We start from the raw sequence: 238 nt of genomic DNA, 5'->3' as shown, positions 1-238 counted from the left end.
CCGCGTCGTCCCAAAGGTTAAAAACAAGCAGGACGCCCGTCGAGGGCCTTTCTGAACCCCTTAGCCTTTCTCTCGCTCCCTCTGGAACGATGCTTGCTTACTGCACAGAACACAGTCCCATCACTGAAAGCTATCCTGATGTCTCCGCATCCCGGAGGAGTCTTTTCCTCAAGCAGATTTCAGGGCAAAAACAAGGGCAGCCCCTGCTCCAGGGAAAAGGAGGCTGACTCGGTCCGTC

This window comes from Corvus kubaryi, unplaced genomic scaffold (genome assembly GCF_017639235.1).
Source record: "Corvus kubaryi isolate FWS band 111438036 unplaced genomic scaffold, C.kubaryi_AGA036_p1.0 37341, whole genome shotgun sequence".
Classification (NCBI taxonomy): Eukaryota; Metazoa; Chordata; class Aves; order Passeriformes; family Corvidae; genus Corvus; species Corvus kubaryi.
This window is presented reverse-complemented; position numbering follows the sequence as displayed.